Here is a 217-nt window from a genome sequence, read left to right on the forward strand (position 1 = left end):
CTAAAAAACAAATAAGGTAGGGAATACTTGATAAAAGCAAAGAAAGAATGATAATCAACATGAGAAAAAGGTGCAAATAATGATGGCAAGATTGTTAAATCAAACAGACTTCATGATTTGCTTTATCATTAAAAGTGTTGTTAGTTTTGCAATATTTCAATAAGTATTTTAGTCTCTGGTCCATTTCTGGACTGAGTGATTTGATAAGACCTTGTGT

The sequence above is a fragment of the Penaeus monodon genome, chromosome 33, assembly GCF_015228065.2.
Source record: "Penaeus monodon isolate SGIC_2016 chromosome 33, NSTDA_Pmon_1, whole genome shotgun sequence".
Classification (NCBI taxonomy): domain Eukaryota; kingdom Metazoa; phylum Arthropoda; class Malacostraca; order Decapoda; family Penaeidae; genus Penaeus; species Penaeus monodon.